Source organism: Bos indicus, chromosome 26 (genome assembly GCF_029378745.1).
Source record: "Bos indicus isolate NIAB-ARS_2022 breed Sahiwal x Tharparkar chromosome 26, NIAB-ARS_B.indTharparkar_mat_pri_1.0, whole genome shotgun sequence".
Classification (NCBI taxonomy): domain Eukaryota; kingdom Metazoa; phylum Chordata; class Mammalia; order Artiodactyla; family Bovidae; genus Bos; species Bos indicus.
In genome coordinates, this window is record NC_091785.1 from 12,286,643 (window position 1) to 12,308,467 (window position 21,825).

The following is a 21,825-nucleotide window of genomic DNA, read 5'->3' on the forward strand; positions in this document are numbered from 1 at the left end:
GTTATTGATGTTTCTCCGGGCAACCTAGAGAACTCCAGTTTATACTTCATCCAGCCCAACATTTCACATGATGTACTCTGCATATAAGTTAAATAAGCAGGGTGACAATAGACAGCCTTGATGTACTCCTTTCCCAATTTGGAACCAGTCCATTGTTTCCTGTCCAGTTCTCATGTTTGCTTCTTGACCTGCATACAAGTTTCTCAGGAGGCAGGTCAGGTGGTCTGGTATTCCCATCTCTTTCAGAATTTTCCACAGTTTGTTGTGATGCACACAGTCAAAGGCTTTAGCGTAGTCAATGAAGAAGTAGATGTTTTTCTGGAATTTTCTTGGTTTTTCTATGATCCAACAGATGTTGGCGATTTGATCTCTGGTTCCTCTGGCTTTTCTAAATCCAGCTTGTGCATCTGGAAGTTCTCAGTTCATGTACTGTGGAAGCTTAGCTTGGAGAATTTTGAGCATTACTTTGCTAGCATGTGAAATGAGTGCAATTGTGTTGTAGTTTGAGTGCAATTACTCCCTCTAGCATGGTCACAATCAGGACAAGAAAAAGGAAATGTCAACTTATGATTTCATTGTATTCCCTTTCTTTCTGTTGGCATTATTGCTTGGAAAGAAATTCCAGAGCTGATGTTATACATTGTAATTACCGTCTAGCATCCATATGGATTTTTTAAAGGACATTGTAACACACCAGAATGGATAAAAGATAACTTTTAAATTTTACCTTCATGAAAAATTTACTGAATATTTTATTTATCACCAGTGGTGAGAATGTTGTCTTACATTTTCTGCAGAGGTATTTTGGGGAATACCCTCAAAAGATACAGCTGTAATAAAGTGAGGAAAGCGACTCTGGGTCAAAGATGAAGTTGACCTACAATGCGGTTGCAACTGAATCTCATTCAATCCTACAAGGAACTCTGGACTTGGAATGACCCTTCACAGTTATCCCAAATTGAGCCTCGGGGCTGAGTCTTCATATCCTTCTTCAGTCATAGACCACAGGCCATGGCCTCCAGGGAGGGTAACCTTGGATGAGACAGTTCCCAAAAGCTCAGGGCAATTCTAGTGGAAGGCATAGCAATGATCTATTGGAAGCAAATATTTCCAGCACTGGAGGATAAGTGATAATGAGAGGAGCTGGCCAAGAATCTCAATATACATTACAAGCTTCACATGAAGTACAGTCAGAGTATTAACATGAGAAACTACTATCTAGGCAATGCTTCAATCCTAGCTCTTAGAAAGACCCCATGAATGCCGGCAGGGTCCTCCATCAGTGCTCCACCAGCCTACCATCTTTCATTTACAAACCGCAGTCCCTAATGGTAAGCTACTAGAGAAATTTGGGTCTGCCTGAAAAGCGATGGATGACCACAGTGGGGGGCAAAAATACCTACATCTGTTTGTCTAGCTATCCAATCTGGAGACCATGAAAGGGAGTAAGAGGAGTGGGAGATTTATTACTTTTATTTTCCTTAGGATTTCATGTGCAAGTAAATGTAAGCCACCAAGTAAGTAAATGACAACTAACCCCAGAATTCTTGCCTGGGAATCCCCATGGACAGAGGAGCCTGGCGGGCTACAGAACATGGGGTCACAAAGCGTCAGACACGACTGAGTGACTAAGCACAGCACAATACATGCATACATATAGGAACATATTTGTATATGTATGACGTTATAAAGTTTCTCTTAAGCTGTTTTTCTTTAACCTTAGTGTTGTCTTTTAATACCCAGGGCTTCCCTGGTGTCTCAGATGGTAAAGAATATGCCTGCAATGCAGGTTCAATCCCTGGGTTGGCAAGAACCCCTGGTGCAAGGAATGGCTACCCACTCCAGTATTCTCTATGGACAGAGGTGGCTGGCAGGCTATGGTTCATGGGGTCGCAAAGAGTCAGACACCAACTGAGTGACTAACATTTTAACACCTCTAATGTCTTTTGCGGATGAAATGCTAATTTTTCACTTAGAAATTATTTCCATTTAATTTTCTTCTTTTGGTTTAGTTCAAGGTAAATTCAGTATTTTTTTTTTTTTTTTGAGTATAGATTGATGCCTTTTTTCTTAAATTGCTTCTTGCTATTGATCTAGTCATGCTCCTCAATCTGAGTACATCCAGACAAGAGATACTAACAATGTGTGGATATCACTGAATATAATTCTGTGTTGCAAACACAGAGAACAGACTTATGGACATGGCTTGTTGGAGAGGAAGGAGAAGGTGGGATATATAGAGAGAGTAACATGGAAACAAAACATACTTTACTGTATGTAAAGTAGATAGCCAATGGGAATTTGCTGTATGACTCAGGGAACTCAACCCAGGTAACAATCTACAGGGGTGGGATGGGGAGGAGGTGGGAGGGATCTTCAAGTGGGAGGGCACATGGGTAAACATACGGCCGATTCATGTTCATGTTTGGTAGAAACCAACACAATACTGTAAAGCAATTATCCTTCAATTAAAAATAAATAAATTGTAAAAAATCAAACAAAAAAATACACTTCTGTGTTGGGATTTTAAATGATATTTTATTTATCCCATATTTTTCTATTACTTGAATTTTAAATAAATTTCATTTTTTATCAGGGTTTCCCAGGTGGTTCAGTGGTAAAGAATCTGCCTGCCAAGCAGGAGTCACAAGAGATGCAATCCCTGGATTGGGAAGATCCCCTGGAGAAGGGAATGGCAACCTACTCCAGTATTTTTGCCTGGAAAATTCCATGGACAGAGGAACCTGTTGGGTTATAGTCCATGGGGTCACAAAGAGTTGTACATGACTGAGCATCAGCACTGACCTGGCTTTGGCTACTTCTTGAACATCATCTCTCCCTAATGGGGCAGGGTTATTGCAAAGGAATAGTGTAAGAAAAGAAAGGGAGAATAAAGGAGAAGCCATCCAGCAACTAGAAGAGTGCTCTGAGGAGCTGTATGAAATGGAGGGTTATAATAGGCAGCAGGAGGGTGGGGCAAGAAGGTTTCTTTTCTTAATCAAACTAAGATAAATGATAACATTACAATTTAAGGAGAAAATACAGGAGGAGGAACATGGAGCTCCATTAAGCTTTATTTCAGTATAGATAATCTTTTTATTCCCATTTCATTACTTCAACTTCAAATTGATGAAATGAAAACCATGAAGAGAGACAGTCCTGTGTCTCGTCCAAGAGAACTGAAAATTGAAATGATCAGAAGCATGGGACTGTGAGGTGGTTTTTTTACTTTCATTTCTTAAAATATAGTCTTAATTTGTATATTTCCTCAAAATAAGTCTCCTGGAGGAAATATAAAATATGGATGTGAAAGTGAAACAATTCAAATGAGCCCCCTACTGGGATCACACTTAAAATCAAGGATTAAGGAACTAACAAAAAAAAGAGCAAATTTTAATTTAATGAATAGGGTAAAGGTTACTTTCCTTCATGTTTCTTACTCTGCTTTTGGAATTTGTTTTTTTTTTTTAATTACAGAAAAGAAAAAAGTTTGGAAAAGTACAGGAAGATGCATATGAAGAATAATGATCATTCATAATTTCATTTCCCAGAGGCAGCTACCATTAACATTTTAAATTTCAGGGTTTTTTCCTAAGCATTTTTATTGGCATCTGGAATCAAATAATAAATACATATATGTATATATATTGTTTTCTCTATGTAACATGATATATTTAAAAGTTCTTACAAACTTTTATACAAATAGATGATTGAAGAAATCATAAAATGTAAATTAAACTCATCCTGCCACCTAGATGTACACAATTTTTGTTCTGTGTACTTCCAAGGAAATGGCAACCCACTCCAGTATCCTTGCCTGGAGAATCCCAGGGATGGGGGAGCCTGGTGGGCTGCTGTCTATGGGGTCGCACAGAGTCGGACACGACTGAAGCGACTTAGCAGCAGCAGCAGCAGTACTTCCAAGCTTTCTTTTTTTCAAGTTTCAGCAACTTTTATTTTCATGGGTGAGAGAATCCCTGCTACCAGGGGCAAGAAGTGGGAGCTGAGGACCAACTGTTAGGTTCTGTGCCCAAGACACAGGCTGCTGCCTGAAGCCTACTCTCCATACAATCATTGACAGCAAGGCCCTCATAGGAGGCTCCGGCCAGAGTCAAAGGCAGCTTCTGAGCAGCCAGGAATTGGGTAGCTGACTCCAATTTTTGCCAGTGGCCTAATGTATACTGGGGGATAGAGTTCTGGTGTAGATGGACCAAGCAGTGACTTGGTAGCTCATTCAGTCCTACTTGAGTCGCAGTAGCTTTCTCTGCCTCCTGTTGGAACAGTTCCTGAGATAAGACAGCCCCTGGCTTCTAGTGTCTGTAACCGGGAACCTCCCAACATCACAGTCACTCTGAGGCCAGGGGGGCTTCCATCCTGCTCAGGGAAAGCAATGGAGTCATACACAATTTCCAGGATGACTGGGTCTTCTGAGGATGGCACCAAATGTCCAAATCCCTGGACAGGTAGACGAGCTCCTTGGTACTGCAGATTTGCCACAGCCACAGACACAGCAGTGATGGTACTCAGGGCACAGGCCAGAGGGGCAGCCTCAGCAGAGAGCAGCTTGCTGAGCACTGAAGCTGGAATGACACTAATAATGTGGTCCGCCTCCAGGCTGCTGTCCCCTAGAGACACCTTCCAGCGCCTTCTGCCTGGAGACTGAGCACACAGACAGGCTGGCCTTGGAGAACACTGACGCCCCTACTAGTCAGGTGGGTGTTAAGGGCCTGGGGCATTGTCTCCAGCCCTCCATGGAGTGACTACTGGCATCATGATGCACTCAGCCTGAGCTTGGCGAATAAGTGCTGAACCCAGCTGTGGGCCCCACCCTGCCCCCAGCAGCGGCCCCAGTAATATGGAACGATGGGTTTGCTCAGCTTGGAAGAGACTGGGAAACAGGACCTGATGCTGAGCTAATGCTGTGAGCTCAAACACTTCACTGCAAAAGATGTCACCTTAGAAGCAAGGCACGCTGGGCAAGACTGTGTACAGTCTCATCAGGGTCTTTGCCACTAGGGGTGGTCAAATCCCTCAGTCCAGCCCAGAACAGAAGTTTGGAGAAGGGAGGTGAAGGTCAAAGGAGCCCCGTGATGCCAGAGGGCAAGGCAGGTAGAGCACCACCTACATACAGGAACCTGCTCTGGGCACCTGGATGGCCTCCCAGGACAGGCAACACTTCTGAGTTCAAGCCAAGCTCAGAAACCAGGAGCAGGGTCCAGACTCCCAGGGCTGCCCCCCGGCCAAATTCCTTGAGGTCCAAGTTCAAAAATAATACCATCTGGCCCTCATACTGAGCGGATCCAGCCTCCCAGGTGCTCGCTGCCCTCCACCCAGACCACCTGGCAGGGACAGGGGGCCCGGATCAGGTAGTAACTGGCAGCCAAGCCGCTGACCTTCTGACCAGCACAACTACAGTCCAGCCCATGAAGAAACCTGTGGGTGAAGAGGCACCATGAGGGGAACGAGAAAAATGAGGTCTCAGCGCATCACCCCACTGGCGTTCCTGGGGGACAGGGGAGGTGGATAAGGGCCACACCCACGCTATCTGCTCGTTCAGGGCTCGGGGATCCGCTTTCCCTCCCACTCCTCTCAATCTTTTTTTAATAGTAAAATTAAACAAAACCTTCTGACCAGTTTCTTAACAATAGATCATAACCAAACCAGGTATCTGTAATTTCCTGTTATTAAAAAAACAAAATGTTTAAGGCACATCCTTGCTTATATTTCCTCAGGAGAAACATCTAGAGGTGAAATGCTTGCATCAAACTGTAGTAACATTTTTAATACTATTTCCAAGACTTCTGAAAGGCTGTACAAACACGTAGTCTTACTGAAAGTACCTAAGAATGTTTGTTTCACAAGTGGCAATTTTGAATATTTCTATTAAGCTTAGTTTTGTAATTTAATAGGAAAAAGCCTTTATTGTCTTAAATTGCATGCCTTTGATTACTATCAAGGCTAAGTATTTTCACAGAATTACTATATTTTCTTCTATTTCTAGACTTTACATATTTTTATTGATATGCTTATTCATTATAACCATTTAAAATGTGAGTCAACATTACTTCTTTATCATTTATGTTTTTAATATAATCATTTTTCTCATCTAATTGAATTGGCTAATATTAAAGAATAAAGGTAAATAGTAATTAATACCAGAAGCTTTTTTTCACTTTTTCATACAGTTCATGGGGTTCTCAAGGCAAGAATACTGAAGTGGTTTGCCATTGCCTTCTCCAGTGAACCACATTCTAGCAGTCATGTATGGATGTGAGAGCTGGACCATAAAGAAAGCCGAATGCCAAAGAATTGATGCTTTTGAACTGTGGTGCCGGATAAGACTCTTGAGAGTCCCTTGGACTGCAAGGAGATCCAACCAGTCAATCATAAAGGAGATAAGTCCTGAATATTCATTGGAAGGAGTGATGCTGAAGCTGAAATTCCAATTCTTTGGCTACCTGACGCAAAGAGCTGACTCATTAGGAAAGACCCGATGCTGGGACAGACTGAAGGGGATGACAGAGGATGAGATGGCTGGATGACATCACCAACTCAATGGACATGAGTTTGAGCAAGCTTCCAGAGTTGGTGATGGACAGGGAAGACTAATGTGCTGCAGTCCATGGGGTCACAAAGAGTCAGTCATGACTGAGCAACTGAACTGAACTGAACAGAAGCTTTGCTCTTATAGTGGTTTTAATGAGACGAAATCTAGTCTTTCAACAACTAAACATGCCTGATAGCTTGAGATTATTTTTTACATATCAATTTCATCTAATCTTATTTCACTAAATTTATCTTTTTTAAATCAGGATGTGTTTCAAATTTCAAATGCCTTTTTAGCATTTATCAATATATTTTTTATTGATAATGTAAAAAGTAATTAACTACTTTTTCTAGTATTGAATCTCACTGCATTCTTGAAATTCATCCTCCTTGACACCTAATATTTGAGTCTGTTCAATCTGTTATGTCCTCATTTTCAAAAATACCAGTTGTGCATATTTTAGACCTCCCTTATTTACCTTTTGTGTCTATAATAAATGATAGAATGACCCCTGTTTCCAAGGCAAACCATTCAATGTCACAGTAATCCAAATCCATGCCCCAAACACTAATGTCAAAGAAGCTGAAGTTGAATGCTTCTATGAAGACCTATAAGACCCTCCAGAACTAACACCCCCAAAAAATGTCCTTTTCATCATAGGGGACTGGAATGCAAAAGTAGGAAGTTAAGAGATACCTGGAGTAACAGGGAAGTTTGGCCTTGGGGTACAAAGTGAAGCAGGGCAAAGGATAACAGAGTTTTGCCAAGAGAACGCACTGGTCATAGCAAATACCCTCTTCCAACAACACAAGAGAAGACTCTACACATGGACATCATCAGATAGTCAATACCAAAATTTGATTGATTATTTTCTTTGAGCCTAAGATGGACAAGCTATATATTGTCAGCAAAAATAAGACCAGGAGTTGACTGTGGCTCAGATCGTGAACTCCTATCGCAAAATCCAGACTTAAACTGAAGTAGGGAAAACCACTAGACCATTCAGGCATAATCTAAATCAACTCCCTTATGATTATACAGTGGAAGTGGCAAATTCAAGGGATTAGATCTGACAGAGTGCCTGAAGAACTATGGATGGAAGCTTGTAACATCATACAGGAGGCAGTGACCAAAATCAGCACCAAGAAAAAGAAATGCAAAAGGCAAAATGGTTGTCTGAGGAGTCCTTACAAAAGCTGAGAATAGAAGAGAAACAAAAGCAATGAAGAAAAGGAAAGGTACACCCACCTAAACGCATCTAAATGCAGAGTTCCAAAGAATAGCAAGGAGAAATACAAAAACCTTTCTAAGTGATCAATGCAAAGAAATAGAGAAAAACCACACAATGGGAAAGACTAGAGATCTCTTCAAGAAAATTAGAGGAAGGAAATGGCAACCCACTCCAGTGTTCTTGCCTGGAGAATCCCAGGGATGGGGGAGCCTGGTGGGCCACCATCTCTGGGGTCACACAGAGTTGGACACGACTGAAGTGACTTACCAGTAGCATATGGGAATGTTTCAGGCTTCCCTTGTGGCTCAGCTGGTAAAGAATACACCTGCAATGTGGGAGACCTGGGTTCGATCCCTGGGTTGGGATGATCCCCTGGAGAAGGGAATGATACCCACTCTAGTTATCTGGACTGAAGAATTCCATGGACAGAATAATCCATGGGGTCACAGAGTTGGACATGACTGAACGACTTTCACTTCATTTCACTTCAAGGGAACATTCATGCAAAGATGGGCCCAAGAAGAGACAGAAACAGTATGGACCTACAGAAACAGAAGAGATTAAGAAGAAGTGGTAAGAGTACACAGAAGAACTATACAAAAAAAATAATATATCTTAATGACCCAGATATCCATGATGGTGTGATCATCACTTAGAGCCAGACATCTTGGAGTGCGAAGTGGGCCTTAGGAAGTATCACTACAAACAAAGCTAGTGGAGGTGATGGAATTTCAGCTGAGCTATTTCAGATCCTAAAATATGATGCTGTGAACGTTCCGTACTCAATATGCCACAAATCTGGAAGACTCAGCAGTGATCACAGGACTGGAAAAGGTCAGATTTCATTCCAATCCCAAAGAAGGGAAATGCCTAAGAATGTTCAAACTAACACACAATTTCACTCATTTCACATGCTAGCAAAGTAATGCTCAAAATTCTCCAAGCTAAGTTTCCAGAGTAAGTGAACCAAAAACTTCCAGATCTTCAAGGTGGATTTAGAAAAGGCAGGGGAACCAGATATCTAATTGCTAACATCTGTTTATCATAGAAAAAGCAAGAGAATTACAGAAAAACATCTTCTGCTTCATTGACTATGCTAAAGCCTTTGACTGTGTGGATCACAACCAGCTGTGGAAAATTCTTAAAGAGATGGGAATACCAGACCACCTGACCTGCCTCCTGAGAAATTTGTATGCAGGTCAAGAAGCAAACATTAGAACCTGACATGGAACAATAGACTGGTTCCAAATTGGGAAAGGAGTATGTCAAGGCTGCACACTGTCACCCTGCTTATTTAACTTGTATCAGAGTACATCATGAGAAATGCCAGGCTGGATGAATCACTAGCTAGAATCAAGATTGCCCAGAGAAACATCAATAACCTCAGATATGCAGATGACACCACCCTTATGGCAGAAAGCAAAGAGGAACTAAAGAGCCTCTTGATGAAGGTGAAAGAAGAGAGTTAAAAAACTGGCTTGAAACTCAACTTTCAAAAAATGAAAATCTTGGCATCTGGTCCCATCACTTCATGGCAAATAGATGGGGAAACAATGGAAACAGTGAGAGACTTTATTTTGGGAGGGCTCCAAAATCACTGCAGATGTTGACTGCAACCATGAAATTAGACACTTGCTTCTTGGAAGAAAAGCTATGAGAAACCTAGACAGCATATTAAAAAGCAGAGACATCACTTTGCTGACAAAGGTCCATGCAGTCAAAGCTGTGGTTTTTCCAGCAGTATGGATGTGAGTTGGACCATAAAGAAGACTGAAAGTGAAAGTTGCTCGGTCCTGTCCAAGTCTTTGTGACCCCATGGACTATTCTCTAGGCCACAATACTGGAGTAAGTAGCCTTTCCCTTCGCAGGGGATCTTCCCAACCCAGGGATTGACCCCAGGTCTCCCACATTGTAGGCAGTATCTTTACCATCTGAGCCACAGGGAAGACCAAGAATACTGGAGTGGGTAGCCTATCCTTTCCCCTGGGGATCTTCCTCACCCAGGAATTGAACCAGGGTCTCCTGCATTGAAGGCAGATTCTTTACCAGCTGAACTATAAGGGAAGCCCTAAAGAAAGCTGAGCACTGAAGAGCTGATGCTCTTGAACTGTTGTGTTGGAGAAGACTCTTGAGAGTCCCATGGACTGCAAGGAAATCAAACCAGTCAACCCTAAAAAAAAATAAATGCTGAATATTCATTGGAAACGATGATGCTGAAGCTGAAGCTCCAATACTTTGGCCATCTGATGCAAAGAACTGACTCATTGGAAAAGACCCTGATGCTGGGAAAGATTGATGGCAGGAGGAGAAGGGGAACACAGAGGGTGAGAAGTTTGGATGACATCACCAACTCAATGGACATGAGTTTGAGCAAGCCCCAGGAGATAGTGAAGGACAGGGAAGCCTGGTGTGCTGCAGTCCATGGGGTCACAAAGAGTCAGACACAACTGAGCAACCGAACAATAACAACAAATCTTTAATAAACCTTTATTCTTATTGCTGCATTTCAGATGATCTTCCAAGCCATCCATTCTATCTTTGCTTGAGTTTGTTATTTCTCTACCTTTTGTTACTTTCATTCTGTAATGTGTAAGGTTTCTTTTCTATTCCTTCTGAGCTTTTCCAACTGGCTTTTCAGATTATCCTGTTATCATATAATCATCTGAGCTTTTCTTATTTTTAGAATGACATTATCTATACTTTATTGGATAACAAAAAAGCGAGAATTACTAGAGTGAACCCTTCCTATCTTTCTTCAGGCAATTCATTTTACAACATATATCATTGATTTCCTTTTAATACTTTTACCCAATTTTGTATAATTTATCTGCTAGATTTCAGATGAAGAACATTCTATGGAAGAATACGATGTGACCTGGCAATCTGCAGTTTCCCCTTTGATCTCTTTTACCTTCTCACTATCTTATTGACCTAGGGAAAAGTATAATAGAAATGGAAGGAAGGAGAAGGCAAGTCACAGAGGGTTATAATGAAAAATACAGACTCTGGAACTTCCCAGGTGGTGCTAGTGATAAAAAAAAAAAAAAAAATGCCTGTCAATGCAGGAGACAGAGGAAACACAGTTTCAATTCCTGGATCAGGCAGATTCCCTGGAGAAGGGCATGGCAACCCACCCAGTGTTCTTGCCTGGAGAATCCCATGGATGGTGGACCCTCGCGGGCTACAGTTCATAGGGTCACAGAGACTCAAACACAACTGAAGGAACTTAGCAGGCATGCTACTTACTAGCTCAAGGTTCGGTAACTAGTATTTTTACTTCTGTATCTTTTTTTCTTCATCTGTAAAATGGGGATAGTAATAACTCTTTGATAGGTTATGAAAATTTAGCAAGATAACATTTAGTCTCGAGTAGCACCTCTCACATACTAATTGTTGTATAAAGGTTAACATTATTAACTATTATATGGCCCTGTAACCTCTCTGATGCAATCTGTAACTGCAACTTTCCTTTTCTTGGGTTCCTCTACCCTACCCCAGGTACCTACTTCAACTAGGAGGGCTGTTCAGAGAAAGTAGAAATGCCTGGAAATGCCATAATAAGGTATATTGTTCAGCTGTACTTCCTTGCATTTTTGTGGTTTTGAACCAAGTCTCTACAGGGACAGTCCACATCTCCCATAAGAGTTCCATTCCTTATTTTGCAGGTCAAGAGTACCTCTCAGCTCTCAGCAAAATTTGGCCAGTGCTTTATAATTTGAGGTTGTTGTAGACATTATCCCTTCTTTTATTGTGATGATGTAGATGATGACTTATGTTCTTCCCACTATTTCTGTCAGTTATTAAGAAAATGATGAGAATATACATGCCTTAACTCGAAGATTTCTAACAGAAATCTGGAATAGTTTTTTTTTTTTTTTTTAATGGAGATTTTTTTCTTTATTGAGAAATAGCTTAAGAATGATCTGAAAGAACTCACATGTGAGGTACTCCAGGCTAAAACCTAATAGTGAATCCTTAAAATCTAGAGTGATCATTACTTATATTTGCTACTTAAGGTTTTTAGTAGCTGGTATTTTCAAAATTTCACTTCGCATTTTTTATTTTATCATTTCTATGTTTAATTGCTTTAATATTTCTGTTCTATCCCTTCATTCAAACACTCTGTATGGGTGGTCTCTCCATTATTTGCATTGCCAGGATTTGAGATATTTACTGGTCTTTCCAAAAAGCCTACTCGTGGCTTTATTTTTATGCTTTTATCCTATATTTGATTCTATCTCTTATTTTCCTTAGCTTAATTTCTAGTTTGTCTAGAGTTTTTAATAGAATACCTGGTCTATTTTTATTCTTTGTTGTTAATAAACCATTTGCAGTGAATCATTTTACTCTGAATATAGCTTGGTGATTCTACATTATTTTGTTTGCATAATTAAGGACAATGAAATATTCTATGAAAAGACTAAACATTAACTATTCTCAGTTTTTGCTTATAGGCTAGTTCAATTTTTGGTTGATTATAATAATTCTATTTTGTTAAAAACACTACTTTCATGGGTATAGAAAGTGAAAGTGAAGTCGCTCAGTCATGTCCGACTCTTTGTGACCCCATGGACTGTAGCCTACCAGGCTCCTCTGTCCATGGGATTCTCCAGGCAATAGTCCTGGAGTGTATTGCCATTTCCTTCTCCAGGGGATCTTCCCAACCCAGGGCTTGAACCTGGGTCTCCCGAAATGTAGACAGACGCTTTACCGTCTGAGCCACCAGGGAAGCCTTCATGGGTATGTGTGTGTGTGTGTGTGTGTGTTAGTCTCTCAGTTGTGTCCGACTCTTTGCGACCCCATGGACTGTAGCCCACCAGGCTCCTTTGTCCATGGGATTCTCCAGGCAAGAATACTGGAGTGTAGTAATACATATTTTTGCAAAAATCTGAAAAATTCCTAAAAGCAGGAAGGATGCTTTGTGCTAAAGAATCTAGAATACATTTCTTAATATCCCCTGACTTTAAAAAGTTAATTATTCTCAAAACACTGTAATATTCAGCATCAATAACCTGTGACATTAATTGTGGTAAATGGACAGGCATAGTCAAAAAGGGCTAACATTAAATCTTATCTTTGTTCATTGCCCTCCAATGATCTCAGGTTTCATTTTATTGTGAAAAAAAAAAAATCTGTCACTTTTGAAAATCATGTTAATTTCACTTGTATCTTAATGAAAGATATACTTGGCATTATGTATCATTGTAGGGGGGCTTCCATGGTGGCTCTGACGGTAAGAACCTGCCTTCAATGCAGGAGGAGGTCTGGGTTCAATACCGGGTTGGGAAGGCAATGGCTTCTCACTCTGGTATCCTTGCCTGGAGAATCCCCATGGACAGAGGAGCCTCGGGCACTACTGGGGTCGCAAGAGTTGGACACGACTGAGTGACTAACGCTAACCATCACAGGCAAAGAATTAAATTGTTTCCTCCATAAAGCTATTGTGAAAAGATGATGAAATGGTTAAGATGATGGTGAAATGGTTAAGAGAAGGCTGACAAAAGCAAGCCACTGGAGATAGCTATCTTCTGCTGGGAGGCTGTGCTAAGGAAGTGAAGATCTTCCAGGAACAGTGTTAGGAACTTGACATATGCTCATCAAGAAACTGTGTGTAGAAATAACCAAAAATATGTGCTCAAGTAATTCGTCCTCTTCGCAGTAATCTGAAGTTCATTTAGACTCTGTGCAAATTGTCCTGTCATAATGGCTAATACTGAAAATATCAAACTTACCATCAGGTACCAAATTCCATACATGCAAAATTTCATTTAATCTTCAAGATAACACTATATGATTTTATGAATATGATAGACCGAACTAAAAAATAACTACTCCCACTGCAAATGCTTAGAAATTCTGGAGAAAGAAAAAGCATTTTTAAATACATTATTGAGGTTGTTAGGAAAAATAAGAAAAAGCCTTGAGCATAAAATAAAATAGTGGGAAATACACACACATTGACACTGCGATAGCCAAGGCTCAACAGGACTACTATGCAGGAGGAGACAGAACCAGGGAGGTCTCCTCTAATTGCCAGGGGCTCAGGTCCTAATGTCCACGCAGGTGATCGGACCTGCATGAGATCAGAAATTGAAATGTAAATCCTTGGATAAAGCCAGGACCCTCAAAGTGCTATAGCCTTAGGAAATGGGGAACAGATAAAAATCTGCCTACTGTCACAGGGAGATAGCAATAATATTTTCACTATCTTGGATTTTGGATACGTTTTTTTAAAAATTACCTCAATCAAAGCCTCAAGCCTATATTATCTGGAGGTTTGAGTCCAACTTATAATGCCCATAAGTGATGAAAATTCAAGCTGGTACCACAGAGACAAACAGTATGAGAAAATGAAAACCTGCTCTGAATCAGTGCCATGGGAAATGCCTACAGGGGGAAGAAATGACATACATGAGGGTCCCAGTCAAAAATGATGACATATGCTAGAAAATAAGCAGTGGACAGAATAAGTAAAATGAATAGCCTCTGAGAATGACAAATAATTGGAATAAGCTTAGAATGCCTGAAGAGATAAAAGAATGGAAACAAACACAAGGAATCACAAGAAATACAAGAAATCTAGAAATAGGACTTCTAGAAATGCATATGCTTTTCACTGATATTTAAAATCTAGTTGAGGTAAAAAACAACTAACTCAATCCAGTCAATGTATAATCAATTAAAAAAGAGCTGAGGAAATAACCCAAGATGTGTAAGTGATAAAATAATACAACTCTAAGAGATGTTAAAAGACGGAGAACAGGAGAGCATTCAACAAATGTCTATTAGGAGGTTTTAAAAAATGAGAATGAAGGAGAGCAATATTCAAAGAGGTAATGACTGTGAAGCTTTCTGAATTAGTAAAATACATGAAATCTCAGATTGAATAAGCACCAGAACTCCTGAGCAGGTTAAACAATATCTATCAAATGGAACAAAAACAAAAACTTCTAAGTTACCAGAAAAGGAAAAAGAGATTACCCAGCAAAGCAATACACCGATAGAGTTCTAACAGCAACACAGAGACCAAGAAAGCAACGATGAAATTGAGTCACAGAAAGGCCAGGTATTTTCTGTTAAGACTGGTAACAAACAGTGGTAGAGTCAGAGCTTAAAGACATCTGATTCAAAGCCCACACTGAGCATCACAGGGCCCCTTTCTGGGTAGTGCCTTAGACAATTATCCTCATCTCATCTTTAGTCGGGGGAGGCTCCCTGTGGCTCAGTCACAGGTGACCTGGGTTCAATCCCTGGGTCAGGAAGATCCCCTGGAGAAGGAAATAGCAATCCACTCCAGTATTCTTGCCTAGGAAATCCCATGGACAGAGGAGCCTGGAGGGCTACAGTCCATGGGGTTGCAAAAGAGTTGGACATGACCACCTCCATCTTTATAGAGAAGGGGGAAAAAATCTAATTTCTCTCAATACTTCAAGAACTGAAATTTTGAGAAAAGCCACATGTGTGCCATTTAACAAATATGAAATTGAACTATTAATATTTATAAAAATTCAAAAGTAGGATCTGGAGTACTGCTTCTAAACAGTAGTGCAGATTATATATTCCATACTGGGTCCAACTAAACTGTATTTAGACATGTCTGAAGGTGAAACACTCTTGACAATGTCAAGCAAAATGGAAGAAAGTGGGTGGGCTTTAGTGGATAAAAATATTTCCAATTTTTAATTAGGCATGCCATATGTAGTAAATGGAGAAATCTTAATCAACAGATCTCAATTTCCCACATCATCTCTAAAGCATATGATCTTGAATATAAATGAGCTGGGCAACAGATCTTTAGTGAATGTTACACATGTATTTGTAGTCTCAGTAGTAGATGAAATTATTTTTAAAATGAGACAGATTCTTTCACAGCTTGTTAACTCGGTCTGAAAATAATTCCCAAAGTGAGGGATCAATGGTGACGTAAGTTGAAATAAATATTTGACCTCCAACAGTGCACACTTTGAAGGATAACACATCCTCACTTATATAAAATTTCTTCATCACAGCTCAAAAAAGGTGAAAGTCACCAAATGTTTAAAGTGCTTTCTACATGTACGGTATCACTAGAAAATGTTTCAATATTACATGGTACAATGTTACATGGTACAAATTTTCTCAGCTACCAGAAAATAGCTGTTCTGAAATTATTAACACTTTATTTCCTTTATTAACAAAAGCTATTAAATGAGTGATCGGAGAATGGTCAAAGGACTAGAACAGGCTCAACAGTATACTAATTAAAATTATTTTCATGTAACATTGCAAGCTCACTTTTTAATAAATGAGACACCTACTGGGAGGTGAGTGGTATAGCTGAAGCTTAAACAATTATGTTTAAATCCTTCCTATCTTATGACCTTGGAAGTTACTTTAACCTCTGTACTTTCATGTGGATAAAGGAGATAATACTTATTTCAGGCTTTTGGTGAATATTAAACAAGATAAGGTATCAAGAAATCTACAACTAGGAGTCATCTTTATCTCCAATTAAATTGTGCCAAGAGTAAAGCCGATATGGAAGCTGTTGGGAAACTCTCAGGTTCTGGTCCTGACAAGAAAAGCAGGCACTCACACATACCTGAAGCATGTGTAGTATCTGGGTACCCAAGAGAGGCAACCACAGGCCTTGTTTTATCTTTATTCAGAATTCCCCAAACCTGTCACTAGAGGTCTGTCCTGAAGAAGACCCAACCTTCACACCAGAGGGAGTTTGTTCTGCCTGGCAAGGCTGCTCATGACACTCTGTACCATGTGACTAGATAGAAATTACAAAACAGCAACCAAAAGTCACATTTCAAAAAGTTAATAAGGTAGAAATGGATTAGGACTGAGTGTCAATTTATTCTGCTCCATTTCATGACTTGAGCTGATAGGATAGAGCTTATCAGACAAGTGGCCCAGACATTAAAAGTTTCAGCCTTTGACATTCCTCATGATGCTGAAACAGGAATCTGAGTTCTTGTTCGCAGAACCAAAGAGTGAACTTCACAAACACACAAACACTCATTGTAGCAAGCAAATAGGATTTATTAAAGAGAAGGAAACTACAAAGTTCTCAGCATAGACACTGAGAAAGAGTAACAAGTCCTCCCAAAGGTGGGACTTAACAACAGTTTATAACCTTACCAGTATTAATCTGTACATTTTTTGGTTGGCTCCCATTCTTAAAATATGTCATTTCTAACCAGTTTAAAGGTCAAAATGTTTAACTTAAAATCTTTATGGCTTCTCTTGATCCTCAGATTAAGTTGCCACCCTTTTTCACGCCCCTTGGCCACTTTACAGTGGACCAGATGTATGGGCGATGGCACCCCACTCCACTGCTCTTGCCTGGAGAGTCCCATGGACGGAGGAGCCTGGTGGGCTGCAGTCCATGGGGTCGCTAGGAGTCGGACACGACTAAGCGACTTCACTTTTACTTTTCACTTTCATGCATTGGAGAAGGAAATGGCAACCCACTCCAGTGTTCTTGCCTGGAGAATCCCAGGGATGGGGGAGCCTAGTGGGCTGCCGTCTATGGAGTTGCACAGAGTCGGACACGACTGGAGTGATTTAGAAGCAGCAGTAGCAGATGTATGGGCTAGACATGAATGACCACCAGTTGTTTTTCCCTCAGGCATATGGAACAGAAGTTAATTACCACACTTCCTTGGATCTGAGTGCTGATAATTTATCAGTCCAAGGACACATTCCAGGAGTTTGGGACAAACAGTATTAGCTCAAGGTTAATGGAGTGAGATGTTTATTGAAAACAAGACCGAGGTCTCACAGTCCTACACTGACTGCCCAGCAATTTCTACCTCAATACTTGGAGGAGGAGGTCCTCGATATTTGGCAATACCCTTCATAGACTAGCGCCCTGGGTTTTTTTTTGGCACACCCAAAAAAACCTTGACATTTTTCACCAACCACAGCCCCAGCCCTGACCTGTTAGGAAAGGAATGGACCTGGGATGAAGGTCACTAGCTCTTGCCTGTTGCCCTGCGACAGTCACAGGATTTCACTTACGCCAACAGACGTCTCTTCCCAACAACACTCCATTCAGGCAATATAAAGTTACTGAGCACTTACCATACTATCATAATAGTCCTGTTCGAGTGCTCACTGTGAATTCAGGCACAGTACTAAATTCTTTTACAGTTACATCTTGTTGAATATTTCAATAACTTTGTAACTATGTTTTCCATTTCTTATCTAAAGGAGCTAAGGCACAGAATATTTAAACAACTTGACAAATATTCAGTTTGACGCTTTGCCATGTTTTATTCATAAAGAGGGTTATGTGATATGAAAAAGCACTGTCTCTAAATAATCCATCTTTGGTTTGAAAATATCCATAATTCGTATAGATCCCAAAGCAGGAGACCTTTCCTTTCTGTCATTTTCCTTTTGCTTTTGTATGACCATGTGTTTTCTGTACCAAATATTTGAGAAAGAAGTGAGCTTATCTGTTCATTGTTTTAGAGTTTTGCTACTTAGCATTCCTTTTTGAGTATCAAGATTTATGGAACAGTAAATGCCATTTAATGCCATGAGCTATTTAGAATTCCTCATCAGTTTCTACAAATGGAGTAAAAATAATTAAAAGCTCAAACTTGAAATTATACCAAGCAGCATTGAATATTAGTTTATCCCAATGAAACAGGTTAAATTATGGCACCAGCAAATTTGCTTTTTTTTTTTTTTTTTAATAGATGCACACATTTCAGTATAATGTTTTCCGATTGTTTTACAAAAAAAAAAGAAGCATGGTCTGATTATGACTATTCTAATCCTGGAAGAAAAAAAAAATATGAGTAAGACACACTGTTCTCCAACTGCTTAAAATCCAGTTCAGGATACACACATTTATAACTTACAATAAATTTGCTAATAGTTGACAAGTGCTCCAAGGAAAATTCAGACAGACTGCTTTTATTCCTCCCCAAAATAGGATACTCTCCTATCAATGTCAGCTAATGACACTTGACAATATAGGAACATATTCATACTCTGCATGAAGCACTGACATTGGAAACAGATTTGTTAATAGAATAACTCCACATGAGAGTCTATCAGGGCCCTGATAGACTGAGTGCATCTGGAATCTTAAGCCTTTTGTCATGATGATGTTTGTATCTATATCACAAAGGAATGTTTAGTCAAGCCTGAGAAAATGGTGAGCCAGGTAAAAAGAGCCCTGAAGGACAGAAACAAACACTCACAGAAGTTACCTCAGTCTGAGGAGTAATGACTGGAAACGCTCTTCCCTAGCAGGTCTGAAATTAAAAGACATTTGCTCCTTGGAAGAAAAGCTATGATAAGCCTAGACAGCATAATAAAAAGCAGAAATGTCACTTTGCAACCAAGCTCCATATATTCAAAGCTATGGTTTTTCCAGTAGTCCTGTATGGATGTGAGAGCTAGACCATAAAGAAGTGTGAGTGCTGAGGAATTGATGCTTTAAAATTGTCGTGTTTGAGAAGACTCTTGAGAGTCCCTTGGGCTGCAAGGAAATCAAAACAGTCAGTCCTAAAGGAAATCAACCCTGAATATTCATTGGAAGGACTGTTGCTGAAGCTGAAGTTCCAAATCTCTGGCCACCTGATACAAAGAGCCCTCACTGGAAAAGACCCTGATGCTGGGAAATATTGAAAGCAAAAGGAGAAGGAGGTGGTGGAGGATGAGATGGTTAGATAGCATCACTGACTCCATGGACATGAGTTTGAGCAAACTCCAGGAAATAACTGAGGACAGAAAGCCTGGCATGCTACAGTCCATGGGATCACAAAGAGTCAGACATGACTTAGTGACTGAACAACAAAAAGCAGGTTGGAAAGTTATCAGGCAGCCCACACAGCAAGGTTTACTGGACCTCTAGGCCCCAAGCCCGAGCTCCCTGGGTTAGGGGATTTCACAAGTTTCCTGTTACAAAGACTTCCAAACTCCCTCACTGTCCTGGCTTTGATGAGTCACTGAGCAATGAAGGTTCACTCTGAGATCTGATGATTACGGCCACAGGGAAAAACAGTCTTGGGTCTCCATTCTAATTTGGCATATGGTCTTAACTATTGAGAGAAAAGCATGCTTCTTCCACCCCTGCCTCTAGACTGAAGGAGGATTTCTCACTTATGGAGCAATAAACACAAAGAAGCCAATAGTCACAGAGGGAGAAAGGGCAAGGGGAAAATCTTAGGAAACCGACCATGAACAGACACGAACATGAATTGGAGGATTTCTTTTAAAGCTCAGATCCCTGGCCACTTCCCCTCTCAACCCCTGAATTTTATAGTCTTTTGACCAAAGTTAGCATCAATCATTCACCTTCCTGTTCCCTCGGAGCACATTCTATCTCTATTATAGCATTCCTTTCACTCTATCTTGTAATACAACTTCTCTACCATCAAAACAGATTTTACATTCAGCCACTCTGACAGCACTGTCCCACCAATGTGCCTAACCAGGTCTGCTAGAGCAGCCTCCTAATTGGCTTGTCTACTCTACTGTTCCCCCCACCCCCACATACCAGTCTGTTACCAATATGCTGCTGCTGCTGCTAAGTCGCTTCAGTCATGTCCGACTCTGTGCGACCCCATAGACGGCAGCCCACCAGGCTCCCCCATCCCTGGGATTCTCCAGGCAAGAACACTGGAGTGGGTTGCCATTTCCTTCTCCAATGCATGAAAGTGAAAAGTGAAAGTGAAATTGCTCAGTCTGCGCCTTTTAAAACGGTGTTTCACATTTTAGCTCAAAAACCCTCCGGGGATTCCCATCACACTGAAAATCCAAAGCCCCTTACCACAATCTGAGTGTTGTGTCCACTTCTCCCAGATACCAATCTTATCTTGTTTCCTTTCACTCTTCCCTCACCCGCTCCAGTCATTCAGCCTTCTTGTTCATCTAGCTTGTTTCTACCTCCAGGCCTTTGCACTCTCTGTTTCCTCTGACATTTTCCTTCCAGGTGTCCATAAGACTCTGCTCCTATTATTGAAGTTCCATCTCAAGTGCTACCTCTTTTGAGAGGTCTCCTCTATTCTCTCCATCTAACACTGTACCCTATCATTCATAACCCTCATGCCCTACTTTGCTTCCTAGAGGGATTATTACTGCTCTGATATGACAGTATTTCCTTGCTGTCTCCTATACTCAAAAAGCTTCCTGAGAGCATGGCTGTTAGCTTTTGTCCACTGTTCAATCTTCAGTGCAATGCTGGAACCAGAAGGTAACAGATGTATAGAAAGTGACTTCTCACAAAAGCAGCATGTTTAATGAGCCAGGAGACTGGAGGCTTTGGGAGTTGGCAACCTCAAGAGCACCTTATAGTCAAAAGATCAGTGAACAAGCTTGGAGAAAGGAACTCAGGAGGGATGGAGAGCCCCCTCTGCCATCTTCTGCTCCACAAAGTTGAATTGCACAGAATATCCTGATGACAAGGTCAGTGTCACTCACTGGGCAGTTGGGGCATAAGGAGAGTGCACAGGAATTAACTTGAAAATACTTAGGCACATTTGAGAACACTAGCTGATGGGGGCTTAGTCACCACCTATAGGTCTTAGGCAATTCGCTAATCACCTCTAAGCCTCAGTTTTCTCAGCAGAAAAAACAAAATCATAATAGGCACCTTGCAGAACTTCATGAATCTTCCTGCAATGAAGGAAACCTGGGATCGATTCCTGGGTCAGGAAGATCCTCTGGAGAAGGAAATCTCCAGGATTTTTGCCTGGAGAATCCCATGGACAGAGGAGCCTGGCAAGCTACAGTCCATGGGGTCTCAAGAGTCAGACACAACTTAGTGACTAAACCACCACCAAGATTGAATGAAACAAGTTTAATAACGTAATATACATGGGAGGGCTCAGAATATTAGTAAAGGCTAAGCAAATGTTTGATCAACATGAATCTGGTCTCACAAGCAGCAAACTACCAAACCTCCACCTTAGAGCTGGAGCAATGAGAGAACCATAGTACTGATGATGAATGGAAACAGCCAGACAAACATCAGCTGCCAGTGAGGCTGTCTCATGGACCCATGTATGGCGTAAATTGAAAATGAATCTGTACTAAC

At 40.7% G+C, this 21,825-nt stretch overlaps 1 pseudogene; it reads right to left on the reverse strand.

Annotated features, from left to right (window-relative positions):
- Positions 1 to 3,980: 3,980 nt before the first annotated feature.
- LOC109578973 (protoporphyrinogen oxidase-like) lies at positions 3,981 to 7,104 on the reverse strand (annotated as a pseudogene).
- Between the last annotated feature and the right edge of the window lie 14,721 nt (positions 7,105 to 21,825).